This window comes from Mesoplodon mirus (assembly GCF_964341445.2).
Source record: "Mesoplodon mirus genome assembly, chromosome: X".
In the NCBI taxonomy this organism is placed as follows: Eukaryota; Metazoa; Chordata; class Mammalia; order Artiodactyla; family Ziphiidae; genus Mesoplodon; species Mesoplodon mirus.
The window spans coordinates 27550738-27570371 of record NC_138981.1 but is presented as its reverse complement, the minus strand read 5'-3'; the positions used below and the strand labels follow the sequence as shown (position 1 = coordinate 27570371).

Genomic DNA, 19634 nt, shown 5'->3' with positions numbered 1-19634 from the left:
TGTGGCTTGATGGTTTTCTTTTGTATTATGTTTGTGCTCTCTTCTTTTTTGTTTTTGTAATTGTATGTTTTTGATTTGTGGTTACCCTGGTTTTCAAGTATGGTAACCCATTACTTTATCTACATGCTTTAGACTGGGAATCTAAACCATTCTAAAAGATCTACATTTTCTTATTCCCTCCCCCACATTTTGTGATTCTGATGTCTTCTTTCACATCTTCATATTTATCCTTTTGCTGTTCATTGTAGCTATTATTGCTTTCACAATAATTTTTTGATTGTATTTTTTAACCTATATACTGGCTTATTTAAGCTATCTACAATCCTTTTATATATTTACCTTTCCTGTTTTGATTTTCCCTTTACTATAGATTCTTGCTTCTTTTCTATTTAAAGAAGACCCTTCAATATTTCTTTTAGGATAGGTTTAATATTGCTGTATTCTTTTAGTTTTTGCTCGTCTGAGAAATTTTTTCTCCCTCTTTCTATTCTAAATGATAATCTTGTGGGGCAGACTATCCTACGTTTCAGGTTTTTCTCTTTCAGGACTTTGAATGTATCCTGCTACTCCCTTCTGGCCTGCAATGTTTCTGTAGAGAAATCAACTGATAGCCTTATGGGTGTTCCCTTGTAACTGACTCTGTTTTTCTCTTGCTGCCTTTAGAATCCTCTAACTTTTGCCATTTTAATTATGAAATGTCTCAGTGTAGGTCTGTTTGGGTTCTTCTTGTTTGGGAACTTCTGTGCTTCCTGTACCTGGATATCTGTTTCCTTCTTTACTTTTGGGAAGTTTTCAGCCATAGCTTCTTCAAATACATTTTCAATCCCCTTTTCTCTTTCTTTTCCTTCTGGGATCTCTAATAAGCGTATATTGGCACACTTTACATTATTCCATAGGTCTCATATGTTGCTTTCGTTTTTCCATTTGTCTTTCTGTCTGCTGTTCTGAGTTGGTGATTTCCATTATTCTATCTTCTAGATCACTTAATTCAATCTTCTTCATTATTTAGTTTGTTATTTATTATCTTTAGCTTGGTATTCAACTCAGCAATTGAGCTGTCTAATTTTGACTGGCTCCGTTTCATAGTTTCCTTATTGTAATGATCTGCATTTCTATTGATAGTCTGTTTTAATTCCTGCAGCATTTTTATTACCTCCTTTTTGAATGTGGGGTCTGTTACACTAGAGAGGTCTGTTTCATTGTTTGTTCTTTCAATTAATTTCTCTTGTTCTTTTAATTGGGAGTGGTTTCTCTGCTTTTTCATTTTACTTATATTTCTCTGACTCTAGGAATTTAGGAGAAATAGTTATCTACTGTGGTCTTGAAGGGCTGTTTTTATGTGGGAACATCCCTGTGTAGCCTGCATGAGTCCAATATTTTTGGTGCAAGGGCTGTTTTTGGTATGGGTGCCTGTCACATCTTTCCTCAGGGTGTGCTGGCTGTTTTCCCCTTAATAGTGTGATTGGTGTTGTGGTGACCAGAGCCTGTGCTGGGTGTTGAGCAGGGCCTCCACTTTGCTCTGTGGTTGTCACAACCCTGTTGAGGGCAGAGTCTGCTCACCAGTTGTTGGAAATAGAAGCCCCCAGATCCGCTTCTAAGCTTCAGTGTGAGATAGGTGGGACTGGAGTGCTCCCGCTGGGAAAGAAGCCATTGCACATTCCTCCCCAAGAGCTATCCATCTGGACATGCGCTCTGTGACATCACCTGCCACTGGGTGTGTGCATCCACAAAGTACAATGTTGGTGGCACTGCCCTTCGCCCCGCCTTTGCTGTGGGAATGCCATTAATCAGCTTGGTTGTCCATCAGGTGCTGTGCTCACAAAGCCGCCAACGTAAAACTGCCAAATCCATGCACCCCCACCCACTGTGGCAGCACCAGGAATCAACTCAGATCTCAGCCCCACTTCTGCGTATGCACACCTGCAAAGCCTGCTTCTGCTGCCACTGGACCTGCCTTAGCTGTGGGAGCACCAGTAATGAGCTCGGAGGTCCCCTAGGATCAGTGCTTACAAAACAGCCAGCATAAACCCATGGAAGCCACGCACCACACCCAAGGTGGAAGCATCAGGAATCAGCTGAGATTTTTAGCCTCCGCATGTGGACAACTTGCCTGTGTGTGTGTGCTCCCATAGTTTGGAGAGGCAGAGCTGCACCCGCTGTTAGCATGTGGAGGATGAGGCTGCTATGGTAGGGCCACACCCTCCCCTTTGCACATGTGTTAACAACAGGGCTCCTATGGCGGGACCAGGCTCTGTCCTGTGTACACCTCCAGTTGCAGTATAGACCACACTCCAGGGCCTCTGGGCCGTCTCCATACAGCCAAACCAAGTCCTCTCCCTGGGTCTGTCCACTGAAGCCCGAGTTTCAGCACCCAGCCACCACGAACACCAGCAGGCAGGTGTCTCAGGCTGGGAAGTGCAGCAACGTGGCAATGACCATCTGTGCTGGTTTCTCTCTGTCCTGCGTGCTGCAAGCCAAATGCTACACTCTCTGAGCTTCTGAAGCTCCCTATCTGTCCCAGCTGAGCTCCCAGCCGGTGAAGGAGGTTTCCAGGGTGAGGGAATCTTTCTTCTTTCACAGCTCCCTCCCAGGGGCACAAGTTCCATCCCAATTCTTTTCTTTTTCCCCCTTTCATCCTACCCTGTTACATGGTGATCTTTCTTGCAGGTTTGGTTGTATTAGATATTCAGCCAGTGTTCAGTGGGTATTCTGTGAGAACTGTTCCACATGTAGATGTATTTTTGATGTATCTGTGGGAGGAGGTGAGCTCCATGTCCTTTTATTCTACCACCTTGATCTCCACCTCCCAGCTTCACTTATATAGATAGCTAGTGGGAAGCAGCCGCATAGCACAGGGAGATCAGCTAGGTGGTTTGTGATCACCTAGAGGGGTGGGATAGGGAGGGTGGGAGAGAGGGAGATGCAAGAGGGAAGAGATGTGGGAACATATGTATATGTATAACTGATTCACTTTGTTATAAAGCAGAAACTAACACACCACTGTAAAGCAATTATACTCCAATAAAGATGTTAAAAAAAAAGAAATGAAGTGTGTGTGTGTGTATACACACACACATATATGTATATATATAATATACATATATGTTTGTATATGCAAATACACGCACAACACATTATAACTTTGGTGTTTTATCCCATTTGTTTTACAATATTCCTAATTACTGGCAAACTTGAAGGAAATTTTTACTACAGTGTTTAAAAGAAAAAAGCCACATAAAACACCAAGAATAACATACTGTTAAACAGATCCTGTGAGTAAACGATTCATTTTTACATAATTAGTTCTAAGGTAGTTTAGTCTACCAAATTTCTTAAGTGCATGCTATTCATAACCTTTAAGTTGGTTTTCTCCATATTAATAAAGTTCAAAAACTCAATTTCACATGGATCATATTAATTCACAATTCAAAACACTATTAATAGCTCTATTTTCCATGTCTTTAAACAAGTTCAAAATGTCAGATGGAATCCATTAAACAACATGATTTGGCTCACTTCAATGTTTCAAAAGGTCAGAAAGACCCTGTACCTGTCACTACCACAAGGAGTAGCCACAATGGGAGCTCACTAGGAATTTTCTCTTTATGTTCAGTATATACCTGATGAGATTTGTAAGAATCTTCCCAAAGATTTTCACTAAAATTGAAGCTGTGTTTGTTAGTAATGTTTTGTGGATTATTTATTTTACCCCTTTATGAAGTCTTTCTGGTGTTTCTACCAAATACTCAAAGATACTTTATTTTCTATTAATCTTCTCTTTGGTAAGACTTAGATCACATTCCTTATGTGCTCACTGCCAAAGAAAATTAGTTTTCTCCAGATAAATTTATTGTACGATATTGAGTATATTTTATACGTCAAGTCCTTTACCTACTCTGGCTAATTTTCAGAATACCTCAAATCCATTTTTTCCTTTCTACTTTGAGTACACACATGAAACTAATACATTTTCTATGAAGACTTTGACTTCAAAGATCTGCTATCATTTAAAAAATCTGTTAAAATATTTAATGAACATACACATCTTTGTTTTCAAAAACGATGATGTACATTTATCATATGCATTAATAAATTTAAACCAACTATACCTTATATATATAACATAGGGACTTCTTTCAGAATACAGTTTCGTTTTTCCTCATTTCCCAAATTAACAGGTATTATGAGACCTCTGATCTACAATGCTATCAAATTAGCATATATGTTATCAGTTTCTTATCAAGTATACTTTCATTTTCAAGTAACTGAACAAAATAACATGTACTGAGACTGTGGAACTGAATAAAATTGCCATAGTTCCAATCTGTATTGGACCTCATGCAAACTTAGTAAAATTTGAGAAGAACCAGGATCCCTTTAAAAACATTTCCCCATTATGTCTGACATACCATGTACCAATACCTGGAAAATAAAACCTCAGAAATCACCCACAGTGGCTTCCCTGCCACTTTTCAACCACTTCCTATCAAAACACAAGTTCCACCAATTTTATCGTCTAAATGTCTTTCAGATGTACCCTGATCACTGCAACCATAACCCTTCCCTTGTTTAAAGCCTTCTTAAAAAGTCTTTCTGCTTTCAGGTACTCATCACTTTGCTATCCCTCCCTTGATTCAAATCTCTCACGATCTCCAAGTCCCTGATTAAATACAGCCCAAACTCTTTAATAAATCAGGCTTGATGATATGACCCCTACCTCTCTATAAATCCACCTTCACATACCCACTTGTAGTACATGGAAGAGTCTATGCTATTTCTCACCTCCAAAGTTTGTCACACAGAGTACTTTACGCTGGGAATGCCTTTCCTCAACTTCTTTATTTGCCCCGAAAACTCCTTTTATACACCCAAAATCTTACATAAACAATCTCATAGAAGGGGCCTACTCTTTTCCCCCTAGGTCCCATAACAATATTTAATTCAATATTTTCCTTCAGGCATGGTCCATTTTCCCCTTTTTGCCTCCTCTGGCTAAGACATTTCTTTGGACATTGTACACATGCAGCCATCATTACAATTAACTTCTTATTTTATGAAATTGTAAGTGTGTGTGTGTGTGTGTGTGTGTGTTCAGACACACAGGATAACTGGTTGAACTTCTTAATTTTCAATTAATTATTTCATGTTGTACAAAGGCAGCTTAAGTTGGAAATTTTTTTTAATGGTGCTGTCATCAAAAAAATAAAAACAAAAAAACCTGTCAGTCATCTGATCTTTCTGGTAGTTTTAACCAGTTTTCCAACCTTGCAGTTCATTTTTTACCAAGATGATTTTCTTTAGGTATTTCAATTAAAACATATCACCTTATCCTATTTTCTACTAGATTTCACCAACAATATCTCAAGAAAGAAATAGGACTATTTTTTAAACTCTTAAGTTAAAATTATAATATGTAAAAAAGCCAATGTTATTCAACAATTTTCTTATTTTTTCAAAATTTTAATTTTTTTAAAACCAAAACATCCATACAAAATAGTACACACATCACAAGCTTAATGAATTATCACAACATGAACATGCCTGTATAACAACCAACCAGATCAGGAAACAGAATATTACCAGGACCCTTGAGCCCCACTGAATTCCTCCCAATCCCTATGCCCTCTCTCTTACTAGCAATACCTACTATCTTGATTTCTAATCTGATAGATTTGAAACGTACAACTTTATATAAATAGAATTGTATAATAAGTACTCCTTTGAGTCTAATTCCTTTTGATTGTGTTTGTAAGCTTCATCCATGCTATAGCACGTAGTTGTACTTCTGTCATTTTCATTTCCAAACACCTCTCCATTGTATCAATTTAGCACAATTTCTTAACCATTCTACTGTTGAGGAACATTCAAACTGTTTCAATTTGATAATATGAAGAATAATGCTGATAAATGCATTGTTTTAATATCTGATGATCTCAGAAAGAATTTGCATTTAATGTTACTCTGAATAAGTTTGCTCATTTTCCATAAATTCATATAAGTGTTCTGTCTTTTATTTTATTTAATTTTTTTTGGCTGCACTGCGCTGCATGTGGGATCTTAGTTCCCTGACCAGGGATCGAACCTGTGTCCCCTACAATGGAAGCACAGAGTCTTAACCACTGGACCACCATGGAAGTCCCAAGTTTACTGTCTTTTAGATTAACTTTTAAAGGTCTTTTAAAATACATGTATTTAAACTTATTTTCCTAAAAAATAAAATTTTAAAAATTCAAATCCACTAAGATCATACTTAAATGTGAAAAATAAATGCACGTACCAGAAAGTATTCACTCATTTAAGCTATGCAAAGGCCACCATATTTTTTTTTCTGTGACAATCCACACAATAAAAGACAAGGTCAATGTGAATAAAGCCATGAGTCACCCTGATTGATACATGGTCTTATAATTATGCCAGAAGACTTGGGCTATATAGTCACTCTGCCACTGACAACTTGTGTGAACATAAAGTAATTTCCTACCTTCTATATACTTTATTTATATTTAGTCTCCCTAAGGCTCTTTCCAGATCTCATATTCAAAGAATCTATTTCTTCCCTTGGTAAGTGAGGGAATCTTGGGTACCAGGGAGAAATGAAAAATTATTATTTTAAGTAGGATTTTCAAAAAATATTTTTGGATTACAATGAAATTTATGGGACTATTCCCATATATGTTATGCCTTATTTTCCAGAACATGTAATGCATACTGTGTCATATGTGACATTGTTCTTAAGGAGAACACCTTCTAGGATAAACAAAGATAATCGCATGTCTCACCTGAGAAATGTAGAAGGAAAGGTGGAGGTGATGAAAGTGTGCAGGAGGCTAAGAGACTATGACATACAGATCCTATGACAAGCTAAAGACAATCTGAAGAGAGGGCAGAAAAAGCATGAAAAGACCACACAGAGATCAACCTGTACAAAAATGAACTGAGCAACAACTATTTATCAAACACCATGCTAGGTCCTGGGAATACTGAGAAATTGCCTCCTTTTTGAAAAAAAAATCACAGTCCACTAGGAAGACAAACTTGTAAAAATGGAACTACCACAAAATCAGATAATTAATCTTCATAAGAGAGAGATAATCAATGTCTTTAAGACTAGTTCAAAAGAAAAAATGATGAATACCTGAGCAGCTGTGTTCATCCACATTTTCTGGCCTGATGGAATAGCATGCTGAATTGTGAGTGGTATGACACTGGTAAGGGAAATTAGGATAGAAAAGCTTTTGTAGAATAAAAGGAAATCATCAGAGTCCATTATATAGACTAGTTTTCGAAAATGACTCAATTCTGTTCAGCAAACGGTTATCAAACATCTGTTATGTATAAGGCACAGAGATAACTATAGGCACCCAAAGGTGAACAAGACATACGATCTGTATTCAAGGGCCTCAGAATTGAGTAGAGGAGAATCAGCAAGCAACAGAGAAGAAGAAAGGTGGTGTCATATTATTGCCATTCACCTATGGGACTTCTGGGGTGGGAACAAGAGAGAGAATGAACTGTAATTTCCAAGATTAAAACGCGGGGTGTGAGTGAAAATCCCTGTTAACTTCATCAGACTGTGCTTTTCTCCCGTGGTGATGCCTAATCCTTTTTCTAGTCAAAAGAACACTACAAATTGGGAAAGACACTAAGCGGCATCCTGTACTAACACAGGCAGGGGATGGAGATTAATTTTCCCCCACTTCTTGATCATATCACAGGGAGATTCAGGAACTGTTCTCTTTCTTTGGTCAACACAAGATTTTTAGCACCAGGATAAACCAACAGGTTAATCTCTGAAATCTTCTTGTACCAAGCAACAGAGAAATTTTTCAATGGCTTATAAGGAATATAATTTCCACCAGTACTCTGGAGGAACTGGGTAATCGGCGGGATTGCTGGAAGTTCACGGTCAGTGTTTCTTCACTTCTTCAACGTTACAAAGTGACCTGGTTTGAATTACATTTGATAAGGCATTACTACTAACTGTGTAGACAGCAGAGTAACTACCCCTAGAAAGAATTAAAATGAGCTAGAAGTTGTATTTTCTTTAAGGAGCCTAAGATGTGATTGATATTACAGAGTAAAAACCTTGCCTACAGCTGAGCAGAATGTATCCTCCTCCCCACACAAAAAAAGGAAGAGTATGATTACTAGGTGAGACTGGTCTGAGGAGGATTATGCTAGAAGATGCTTTTTAAGGTGCATCTTGATAGAAGTAAGTGTTGAGTGTGAGAAGCAAGAGATAATACCCATATTAGAGAGAACAAGAGAGAGAAAATGTATAAGCCTGGATATGGGGTCAGAAGAGTGACAAGAAAAGAAACCACTGGGGTTAAAACAAAGGATATAAGGGAATAAAGGGGTTGCATGACCTTGAGATGGGGAGAGGGTCTGAAGCATAAAATAACTTAAGGATTAGAATAACATCAACATGAGGTGGCAGGGAGAATATAACAGAGGAAAAGAAAAATCTGTAAGATCTTTTTGTCAAAGGAATCGGTAGGCCTGACTGGCTTTACATGAAGGAACATAAGAGGCAAGATTAAGTAGAGTTACACTTTGATGTGGATTATCAAAAAATAGAGAACAGACGCTGTGTGTGTGTGTGTGTGTGTGCGCGCGCGCGCACAGGGGGCAGAAAGCTGGGAGGAGGAGAAGAAAAAGAGGGTGTGGAAAATGTTTGAAGGTATGTCTATGCAATGAGGGGAGATGACATTCCCTCTTTCTCCTTTCTTTCTAACTGCAAAGAGCTCATAATTATGAACTTGTCATAGTGTGGAGCTCTAACAGCCTGTTCTCTTCTACGTGGCTGAAGAGTCAAGTTCATTATGTCTGTAGGGACTTGGAAAGCTCACAAATAACAGTGGTCATTAATCACGCTGGCTAAATTCCTGACCTAGAGATGGCAAGGTATGGAAAAGTGCGAAATTCGAGGATTTTCCTCACATTTTTTTTAACTTACTTTTTGACAGATAAGTTCAGGCCCGAATTTACACTCTGTTGTGAAAGAAGGCTTGGAATAGCACCTGCTTTGTCTTCCACACCATAAATCTCAATGGCGGGGAACACTGCATGTTTCACACACAACAGAAAAGATACATCATAGCCATTAACCTTCCCCTTAGTTGCTGATAAAGTAAAATAGACCCATTCTTTACAGAAACACTTTTGTATGTGTTCAGATAAATATTCCTCTAGCTGCAATAAAGCCTATTATTTTGCATACAGATTGACTTCAAAATCATTTTTGCAAAAACGTTGAGTGTCAATTTAAAATCCATAGGTTGTGAATGCAAAAATAACATTTTAAAGCCCAAAGTAGAACAGTTACTTACATTTAAACTTATCACATAAACAGAGTAAAAGTTCTCTCTCTCTCCTCCCCCCCACCCCCTGCCTCCCTCCCTCTCTCCCTCTTTCTCTCTCATCATAAACATCAAAGAACTAAATGCAGGATTCTCATTAGTAAATTGAAGGAGATTTAAGATGACATCTTTGAGGAGAATCGTAGCTGTCGAATGACCAAGCTGGCAGAAATAATTCTCCTTTGCAATCCTTTTAAATCTAGGAATTGTGTTGAAGTTCACTTTCTCTTTTGGAAGAATGCCATTTTTTCCCCCTGAATAGTCTCAGTTGTTATTTCTGATGCTAGGCAGAAAAGGCCTGCTAAGAGGTGAAAACTTGGGGGAGAAAAGGCAATTAAGCCATACTGAGCTGAAAAAAATTAACATTGGCTCATTTGTGTTTGTTGTCAACTTGGTTCAACAGAACTGGTTTAACTACTCTAAGTACAACAGACTTGCAAACGCCCAATGTAGACGGAACACCAACCTGGGAAAAGCCTTCCTTGGACAAGCCCAGCTGCACTAAGGGTAAAGGGGATTTTTCTGCCATGACAACTTTTTCACGCAGAAACCAGAGGCTTTAACCAAAGTAATCATAAACTTTGTAGAATGGTCTGCACACCATCTGGCTCCTTTCAATGTCTTGGAGACTCCTTCAAAACTGCCTTTAAAAGTGAATATTTTCCCTTGCATACCAGGTGTATTTACTATTGCCTGGAATAAATCTGGTTGGGGCAGGAGGGTGGGGGTGGGAAGAGCCTTGGGATCTTGGAAAGGACTAAACTTTTGCAAACACAGACTGAGAAATTGCAAATAGTTAGGATAACCAGGATCTTGGTTTTGTCATCACTTCCTTTTCAGTTTAATAATAACTGTACATATCTGTAGTTACCTACTTGAAAGTAAAATGAGTTCTCACACTCTCTCACTTGGCTCTGCCCTGCCACACGGAAATAAATGATGGACCTAAAATGGGGCAAAATGTCCATCAGCTATCCTAAGTCTCATCCTGAACCACATTCCATTTCAACTGTGGAAATGGAAAGTTCCATTCAGCCCTCAAAAACTATAGATCAAATGTCCTCAACACATCAACTCTTAGAGGCAACTTGCTAATAAGTACATGTATGTGAAGAAATGTGAAATAAGAACTTTTTATCTAATACTTTCCTCAAGAGTATGATTTAAGAAAAATCCTCTTCAAAGCACTTTCTGGTAGTTTATAACAAAAAAAATTCATATCCTATAAATTAATGTTACACCACAAATGCTTCTATCTTTCAACATATTTCTACATGGGTGTTTTTCAGAGATGGACGTTCTCAGAGACAAGGGTGTGAAAGTGTTTGCTTTTTGGACAATTTCTTCCACACTATCTTGAACATACAGTCACCCAACCTAAATGTTCTGATGTCATATATTCATACTAGGTAAGCCCAGGAACATTGGCAAATATATATATATTTTAACATCTTTATTGGAGTATAATTGCTTTACAATGGTGTGTTAGTTTCTGGTTTATAACAAAGTGAATCAGCTATACATATACATCCATCCCCATATCTCCTCCCTCTTGCGTCTCCCTTCCACCCTCCCTATCCCACCCCTCTAGGTGGTCACAAAGCACCGAGCTGATCTCCCTGTGCTATGCGGCTGCTTCCCACTAGCTATCTATTACACATTTGGTAGTGTATATATGTCCATGCCACTCTCTTACTTGGTCCCAGCTTACCCTTCCCCCTCCCCGTGTCCTCAAGTCCGTTCTCTACATCTGTGTCTTTATTCCTGTCCTGCCCCTAGGTTCTTCTGAACCATTTTTTGTATAAGATTCCATATATATGTGTTAGCATAAAGTATTTGTTTTTCTCTTTCTGACTTACTTCACTCTGTATGACAGTCTCTAGGTCCATCTACCTCACTGCAAATAACTCAATTTCGTTTCCTTTTATGGCTGAGTAATGTTCCATTGTATACATGTGCCATATCTTCTTTATCCATTCATCTGTTGATGGACACTTAGTTGCTTCCATGTCCTGGCTATTGTAAATAGAGCTGCAATGAACATTGTGGTACGTGACTCTTTTTCAATTATGGTTTTCTCAGGATATATGCCCAGGAGTGGGATTGCTGGGTCATATGGTAATTCTATTTTTAGTTTTTTAAGGAACCTCCATACTGTTCCCCATAGTGCCTGTATCAATTTACATTCCCACCAACAGTGCAAGAGGGTTCCCTTTTCTCCACACCCTCTCCAGCATTTGTTGTTTGTAGACTTTTTGATGACGCCCATTCTGACTGGTGTGAGGTGGCAAATATGTTTAAAGTGACAGCATCGGGTGGTTGATTTTTTTCATGTAACACATTCATGGTTAACTTGAGTCTTTTCACTATTACAACTCAATAAATGAAAAGACAAATAATTTAAAAATTTACAACAGGTGTTAATACACATTTCTCCAAGGAAGATGATAAATGGCCAATAATCACATGAAAGGATGCTCAAAATCATTACCAAAGAAATAAAAATTTAAAGCACAATGAGATACCACCTCACACCCCTTATGACAGCTATAATCAAATAACGAAAAAAGTCTGAAACTAGATAAGTTGATGGTTGCACAATGTTGTAAATGTACTTAACGCCACAGACTTGCATACTTTAAAATGGTTAAAACAGTAAAGTTTATGCTATGTGTCTTTTGCCACACAGAAAAAGGACAAATACTGTTGGCGAGGATATAGAGAAATCAGAACCATAATAACAGTGCTGTTTGGAATATAAAATACTGGAGCCAGTTTGGGAACAGTCTGGCAGTTTCTCAAAAGGTTAAACATAGATTTACCATACAATCCACCAATTCCACTCCTAGTAATATACCCAAGAGAATCGAAAACATATATGCCCACACAAAAACTTGCCCCAAAATATTCAGAGCAGCATTATTCATAATAGCCCAAAGTGGAAACAACCCAAATGAACATCAAATGATGAATAGGTAAATAAAATGTGGTATATCCATACAATAGACTATTACTTTGCAATAAAAATAAGTGAAGTACTGATGAATCTGCAACGTGGATGAATCTTAAAAAACATATTAAGTGAGGGACTTCCCTGGTGGCGCAGTGGTTAAGAATCCGCCTGCCAATGCAGGGGACAAAAGTTCGATCCCTGGTCTGGGAAGATCCCACATGCCACAGAGCAATCAAGCCCGTGCACCACAACTACTGAGCCTGCACTCTAGAGCCTGCGAGCCACAACTACTGAGCCCACGAGCCACAGCTACTGAGCCCACGTGCTGCAACTGAGCCTGCGTGCTGCAGCTGCTGAAGCCCATGCACCTAGAGCCCGTGCTCCACAACAAGAGAAGTCACTGCAATGAGAAGCCCACAAACCACAACGAAGAGTAGCCCCCGCTCACCACAACTAAAGAGAAAGCCCACACACAGCAGCAAAGACCCGATGCAGCCAAAAAAAAAAGGTGAAAGAAGCCAGTCACAAAGGACAACATATTGTATTCCATTTTTACAGATGTCCAGAATAGGCATACCCATAAAGACAGAAAGTAGATTGATGGTTGCCTAGGGCTAAGACAACAAGGGGAGCTGTATTAGGGGAAATGGGAAGTGACTATTAATGGCTATGGAGTTTCTTTTGGGGGTAATTAAAATCTTCTAAAATTAATTGTGTTGATGATTGCACAACTCTGTGAATGTATAAAAACCAATGAACTGGGCTTCCCTGGTGGCGCAGTGGTTGAGAGTCTGCTTGCCAACGCAGGGGACACGGGTTCGAGCCCTGGTCTGGGAAGATCCCACATGCCGTGGAGCAACTAGGCCCGTGTGCCACAACTACTGAGCCTGCGCATCTGCAGCTTGTGCTCCGCAACAAGAGAGGCCACGACAGTGAGAGGCCTGTGCACCGCGATGAAGAGTGACCCCCGCTTGCCGCAACTAGAGAAAGCCCCCGCACAGAAACGAAGACCCAACACAGCCATAAATAAATAAATTAATTAATTTAAAAAAAAAAACAATGAACTTTACATCTTAAATGAGTGAACTGTATGGTATGTGAATTATATCCCAATAAATATGTTTTTGAAAAAAAAGAGAATGAGCCTTTTTCTGGTTGGTAGAAGTTGCTAAGTGTGTGGGAGTTTATGTCAACACACAGGAAGTTTTGGGGGATGCATCTGCTATACTGATATTTCTCAAAGTTAGCTTTCTACATCTCTCCTTGGTTGACAGTCTCTCTTTCTGCTGCTACACACTTTCCCTGCTATTGACCTGAGAAGAGAAAGGAAGATTAAGGTAGGAAGACAGGAAATTTCCAGGTACATTAAGAGAACAGATAGTAGTAGAATAATTTGCTTGGCAATGAGATGTTCTAGAAGGAGAGCCTCAAATTCATCACTTGTCAAAGACTGGGTGGAATGCTCTTTCAACAGTTATCCTCATAGCTCCCTCCCTCAGTTCCAAATCAACAAGACCTTTCCTAGAAACTTTATTTTAAATTAAAATCCATTCCACATCCCAATCCCTTCCTCCCCTCATTTTACCAGTTCTCCTTCTCTGCTTCATTTCTGTCTCTATATCATCTGACTTAAGAATCATTTTACTTATTGTCTAAAGTATCTATTTTACCCATAGGCCATACATTTAAGTTATTTTTCTTAAATTGTCTGGTTCACCTCTACTAAAACATATTAGAATGTAAACTCCATCAGGGCAGAAATTTTGGTCTGTTTTTTTCAGTGGTGTATCCCCAGCGATCAGAGCAGCACCTGGTACAAAGCAGACACTCCACAAATATTTGTTGAATGAACTGACAAATTACATACAAATGTAAAAATTCATAAGAGCAAATTAAGGGTATCTGTTGGTATCATTATTTTCTTTAATATATTTCACAATTTCATGTTTCAAAAATGCATTCAATTAAAAATCTCAAGATAAATATGAGAAAACCCAAGTGAGTTAATTTATTTATAGCCAATACGGCATCCATCAAGCTAAATTTGTCACTAAAGCTACTAATCACAAATACTCATAAAAGTATTGTGAATTGTCTGTTTAGATTTACTTTAATAATTTACTTATAAAATTAATCAAGTGTCATTATTTGTCAATCTCTTACTTCAATCTTTGCCTTCTCAGTAAATACCATTGGCACCTATCCAGTGGCTCAGGCCTAAAACTTAAGTCATCCTTGATCTATTTCTGTCACTCCCTCTCACAGCCAATCCATCAGCAAGCCTTGTCAATTAGAACTTCAAAGCCTACTACTATGGATTTGCCCACAGCTCTTACACCACCATCATGACAGACCGAGGCACCACCATTTCTCCTCTGGACAATGGTAACAGTCCCTCTGTTGGTCATCGCATGAACATTAGTTCTCTCTTCCAACCCATTTTCCACATCACAGAACGAATATTTTTCCTAAAACACAGACTAGATCCCATCACTACAGTGCCTCCACTGCTTAAAAACCCTTCACTTTGCTTTTACAGTTGCTCTAGTTACTTTTTTAGATTTTCATTTGCAAATATTTTCAGACTTACAGATAAATTTCAAATATAGAACAAAGAGATCCTGCTGTATACTTTTCACCCAATCTCCCCAAATGTTAAGGTCTTACTTAAAGTATAATTTTCAAATTAAGGACATTAACGAGAATATGATATTCAACTAATCACATGCAGAGGCTGCTAGTCTGGTAATCACACTTTGAGAGCTACTGCTCTAGTCCCATGTGACTTCTCTCAGGTCCTTGAAACGTCAAGCTCATTCCAGTCTCAGGGTCTTTGCACTAGTTTTTTTCCTCTGTCTCAAATGTCCCTGCCCACATCTTGGCATCGATGGCTCTTTTAGTCATTCGGGTCCATTTGGGAAAAACTTCTTGATCATCTAGTCTAAAGTAGTTTCCCTGATTTATTTTCACCATAGTGCTTATCACTACTTGATATTTTTCCATGTATAGCTTTATATTACCTATGTTTCCACACTAGAACTTGAGAAGTGGGACCTTGTTTTTTGTTTCTGACAATATCCCCAAGATTTCAAGCTATGCTTGCCAAATAGTAAGCATTTAATAAATATTTGATTATATAACAAAATTTATAAGAAATATTAAATCAAATTGAGTAACAATTATGTTATTTCTATAAAACTTTGCAGTTTTCATTCTCTCCTATACACTTTTTATCTAATCTAAAAAAATGGAAAATGTATTAACTTAAGGGTGAGATAAGCTTGATCTCATTTCCCAGCTCCATCATTGACCACCAAGTTTTAAACTCTATTTAAGCCTTAGTCTTCTCTAAAATTATTCAAATTCAAAATCATCCAGTCAGTAAACATTAAAGCCAGAATTCAACCTATGTTTGTTTGAAAGAGCACCAAGTTTTATAGCAAGAAATTCAAACATAAGCCCATAAGGTCAGTAATTGTTTCCGTCTTATTACTCGTATAATTACTAGTGCCTACTATAGTATCTCCCACAGAAGAGACATTCGATAAATAATTGTTAAATAAAAGATAAACACTATTAGTGAGTCATATGGTGTGCATCTATATCCTATTTGAGTTTTTATATTCTGCATTTTCATTTATTAAAAAGGTACTCTCCTTGAACCTAAAATTCTATCTCAGTATTTTCATTAATGTTTTGTTCTCAGGTTCTATGCCATGTAAATAGATTCAGATCTCTATGTCACTCCTGAAAACAGAATTTCAAGTAAGTATCATCTCAGTCCCTGCAAAATCATTAGCTCTGGTCCAAATACTTACATTTTGTTATTTCCATCAAATTTCAGGATTTTTAAAAATCTCAATATATCCTACTTCAGAAAGATCAAGAATGAGATATACATCTGCTATCATGGGATTTTTATATTTTATTTATTATGAAATCAAAGTATGAGGTCAGAAGAACAATAACCCCGTCACACTATGTATCTTTCTTTGATACACTTTTAAACTATCTTAAATGGATCCAGTTACATTTTTGTAACACTGTTTCATATTTTATCTGATATGCAGAGAGTTCTCCAACTTTTGAAGCTCTTGATAGTCATGCTTTAGTGTTTATAGTTTTAATATTTTCTGAGGAAGCTAAGCAAAAAGGAAAAGTATTTTGTGTATTCTCTCACAGATAAACACAGGCACAAACACACAGCAGAATCTATCTGGGTTTTTTTTTTCTTTTTTTTTTTTTTGCGTTACGCGGGCCTCTCATTGTCATGGCCTCTCCCGTTGTGGAGCACAGGCTCCGGACGCGCAGGCTCAGCGGCCATGGCTCATGGGCCCAGCCGCTCCAGGGCATGTGGGATCTTCCCGGACCAGGGCACGAACCCGTGTCCCCTGCATCGGAAGGTGGACTCTCAACCACCGCGCCACCAGGGAAGCCCTGGTTTTTATTTTGACTGTGTTTCTGTCTCTTTAAAAGACTCCCATAATGGCACGGGATTAAGAGATACAAACTACTATGTATAAAATAGATAAGCAACAAGGATATACTGTGTATCACAGAGAAATATAGCCAGTATTTCATAATAGCTTTAAATGGAGTATAATCTATAAAAATACTGAATTGCTATGTTGTATGCCTGAAACTAGTATTGAAAATCAACTATACTTCAATAAAAATAATAAAAAATAAAAGACTCGTATAACAAATTCAAAAAGAGACCTAAGAGTTATATTTAGAATAGAATTAGAGTCAAATGTAGGTTGATACAACAGCAAACTATGTATTTCTGATTTCTAAGAGCAAGCCTCCATTACCAAAGCATCTGTATGTGACGATGTATATGTCCACACACACTTGTTTAGCCATTTCTTTTTACAAATTACAGCTTGTGTCCCAAATTGTATGAGAAGTTAGAGTTCTGAGTTTCTTACCTGAATGTCATTCAGGTGTTTGAAATTATAGAAGAAAAATCCCTATTCCAAAAGCCCCCACAGACTTAATAGAAAAAGAGTCCAAAATAAAACCATCCTACATATACACATCATTACTATTGGGTGAATCATACAAGAGTACTCAAATTTGGCGTTTCGAGTCTTTGCTTGGAGATGTCCAAAGGTGTGTCCTGATCTCATATATCTTTGTAGCTGGTGTACTCTGCATATGGAAAGGCCTTAATGGATATCCACTGGCAGAGTGGCTGGCCTCAGATTCCACCTATCTTGTTTCTCCTCTGGCAACTTTATGGCATATATCTTTACCCTCACTCTTATATATGAGTCAAAAGTGAGCAAGAGAGGGGAAAAAAACTACAAAACTTAAGCTTGAGATAACAGTCAGAAAAGAAAAAGTGAATACTTGTCTGCTTCACGGATACAGAGAACTATTTAGTATGTCAAAGGATTTTAGATTAATTCACATTTGATGCAGATATCTCCTCTCCAGATCTATGAAACTTTACTTACCAATGATATGATTCTTGATTTAGCTTTAAGAAACTTCTGAGATCTAATACAACAAGGTAAGCTTATTCTAGATATGATCTCAAAGGGAAGCTAGAGGATTTGGCTCAGAAAAGGGACAGACTGAAACAAAGACTAATGAAGTTTGAGTATAATGCCCAAAGCGGATTAAGGTTATGCCCATTCAGGAATGAAACCGATCAGGTGGAGAACAGGGGTATCAACTTGGCGGCTGCTGGTCCATCAGAGTTTTTATTTGTGTTTAACTTTGGAGAGATGACTCTCTGAGATTTTTACCTTTGTTTGGTTGCTCTGATACAGGTTTAACATATTATAATTCAGAACATAAGGAACAATATCAGAGAAGACATCTGCTTGTTAAAATACAAAAATTTACCAAATCATTGAGCGTCTTGAAAATATTGCATACTTGATTTGTTTTACTTGACAGTCATTGTTTTTTGTCATAATTGTTTAACATAACTACCTAGAAATAATTTTTTCTACCATAAACTATATTAGAATAAAGTTGAGCAATATATGCATGACATGATTTAAGAAAATTTCAGTTTTTACAAGCATACATTTGTTTTCCCAAAATATTTACTACACAAAGAAATGATGGAAATTTCAAGAAGGAATAAACATTGACTAGTCTATATTTTCTGTTCACATGGAGATCCTGATTAAATTACCTAAGAACAGAAATGATATTAGTTGTGTTTACAACTTTGTCTTAGAGACATTTAGAATCTATATAATTATTTGATACAAAATTGAAATGTCACAGTCAATACTCTACAGCAGAAATTTCACTGACCCTTGTATATGTATTAGTATATCACTACAGGTATAGGTTTTTTACAAAGACTATTAGCTTATCTTTTAAAAAAATTTTTATTTTATTTATTTTTTTATACAGCAGGTTCTTATTAGTTATCTATTAACTTATCTTAACGTGGCATCTTGAATACAAATTAACACCTGATCTGGTTTCTCAAATTTGAAATTAAGATTCTTTTTCAGTGTGTTAAGGTAGCTTGTTCTTATATTAATAATTAAATAACACTTTCAAATTTACTTTCTGCCATTTGTGATCTTAATAGAACAACAAAAGAATGAAAGCTTTAGGTAATTTAAGAGAACAATGAATAGGTAATGGACAGAATAGAAAGTGAAAAGCACATGGCTTCCATTACAGCTGATAAGGTACTGGGATGGAACCATAGAAACAGTTCACAGAATCTTGGCCTTGTGACTGGCAATTCCACTGGCTAGAATTCTGAGAACAGTTGTGATGGCTCTATCCCAGCACATCTCTCTTTCAGCTATAGAAGTCAGTGATAACGCTAAGAAAATGGTGAAACATGCCTTTATTAGAATTATCTCACTGCTTGAATAAAACCCAGAACCTAAACATGAAACCTAAAACATACAAAGAGAAGAGACTACATCAAAACACGTCTTGAACAACTGGTGTCCCTGTGTACGCATTTTTAATGCCTCGTGAAACCTTCCTTTATATCTGTTACAATGTGAAGTGATATTTACATATGCAGCCCAACTGGACAATAACACTCATTGATAAATTTCAGCCGCTATAATCACTTGTGCTGTAAGAGTAATAATAATCTATCTTTGAATTTTTAGAAGCATTTTCCTTATGAATTTATATACACTAACGCTCCAAGATGAACATATGAAGTACAGAGATCTGGCTTTTTCAACCTCCATTCTTCAAATGCAGATTAGTTAAAAATACAGCTAACCACAGGTGTTTCGGGTCTTCCTCCCAGGTCTCCAGATCCCCAATACACAAGCAGCTCTTTCCACTAAACATCTAGCAATGACAGATATGTA

The 19634-nt window shown here is 37.5% G+C and overlaps 1 protein-coding gene and 1 pseudogene across 2 annotated transcripts in view; one reads left to right on the top strand and one right to left on the bottom strand.

Annotated features, from left to right (window-relative positions):
• Positions 1-1997, top strand: part of LOC309796949 (UV excision repair protein RAD23 homolog B-like) — a 30959-nt pseudogene extending 28962 nt beyond the window's left edge. The window contains exon 3 of the transcript in view: positions 1808-1997. The product of the transcript in view is annotated as a UV excision repair protein RAD23 homolog B-like (transcript). The remainder of the gene's footprint in view (positions 1-1807) is intronic.
• IL1RAPL1 (interleukin 1 receptor accessory protein like 1) overlaps positions 1-19634 on the bottom strand; it is a gene marked incomplete at both ends in the record, with an annotated part of 1118841 nt that overhangs the window by 900165 nt on the left and 199042 nt on the right. The gene's annotated exons all lie outside the window — the stretch shown is intronic.